We start from the raw sequence: 1,507 nt of genomic DNA, 5'->3' as shown, positions 1-1,507 counted from the left end.
GGGGGGGGCATATTAGTCGCAACAGAATCAGTGGGCTAGATAGTAAGACAAGATAAGTTATAGCTATAGAATGGGATGGACAACAATATAAATTATGGCTGGGTAGTTAAACAACCAGATTAGTGGTGGCGGTTAACATTTCTCGCTCCTTAGACTCGGATAGCTCACATCATACTTCCTGCTATGTTCTTCTATCTCGTCAGATCTGTCATGATGTACGTTTCCGCACCATTTTGCGGAATTTGTATTCATCTGAGACAATCGGCTCGAAATTAACAGTCTGCATTATAAATATCCTGTTTTGGCGTTTTATGTATTGTCTTGATGTTTTATATATTCCCGAAGTTGTAGATAAAATATAATCTATACTGTGAAATATATTTACTTCTTTGTAAAGACGGACTCCATTGTTCCGCGTTAGCAGTCTTACGCAGAGTCGGTAATGAAGAGGCCATATTTAGTTGAGATACGGAACTTTTGGATTATTGCAAAATGTTATAGTTTTTCGAATAAAAGGTGCGAAAAAACAATCAATAACATGTAACTGAGCTAAATCGGGTTATATCATTTTCGTTGTAATATCCTAACGCGGCTTACGACTCGGTATGATAATGTTACAGAACTGCGCTCGGTTGCAGGTGAGAGATTATATTAAGACTCGACTGACAAATAATCGCGAAATATCGGAAGTGTTCTCAAGCGATTTCATACACTTAAAAGTGAATCGCTTGAAAGACATTAAAGTACAATGTAACTAGGTCTTTAGAAAACGTACTTACAGTACAATTGAAAATTCCGAGAACTACCTCGGTCGATTAAAAGGCTTTAGTTGTCATGTCAGTTAAAAGGCCGTACTTGCATAATTTAGATTTGAAATAGATTTTTATGATAAAGAATTTGAATACATAAACGTGTGAATTCAACTGACAAAAGATCGGCCAAAGTAGGTGCATTGTCATGAAGGTCATGTTTTTTGTTCGATTTTTCCATCTTTGAGTATGAAACTAATGTATATTGCCGTTAAATTCTAAAGTTTATACAGTGATGCGCTATATGGCAGCCCTTAAAGGCCTCGCAGATTTCGAATATTTCTTATAATAGATTGCTAAAGTGAACAAATTTTGATCACGTGGATTTTATAGATAGGCCATTAATTGATCAAGTTTACGTTCCAGATAGTGACATACCAGCATCCGCAGCAGGACCATCAACACATAGTAACATGCCAGCATCCGCAGCAGGACCATCAACACATAGTAACATACCAGCATCCGCAACAGGACCAGCAACACATAGTAACAGACCAGCATCCACAACAGGACCAGCAACACATAGTAACATACCAGCATCCGCAATAGGACCATCAACACATAGTGACATACCAGCATCTGCAGCAGGACCAGCAACACATAGTAACATACCAGTATCTGCAGCAGGACCATCAACACATAGTAACATACCAGCATCCGTAGCAGGACCAGCAACACATAGTAACAGACCAGCATCC

Source organism: Mizuhopecten yessoensis, unplaced genomic scaffold (assembly GCF_002113885.1).
Source record: "Mizuhopecten yessoensis strain PY_sf001 unplaced genomic scaffold, ASM211388v2 scaffold8149, whole genome shotgun sequence".
Lineage (NCBI taxonomy): Eukaryota > Metazoa > Mollusca > Bivalvia > Pectinida > Pectinidae > Mizuhopecten > Mizuhopecten yessoensis.
The sequence above is the reverse complement of the archived record's forward strand: the minus strand, read 5'-3'. Positions refer to the sequence as shown.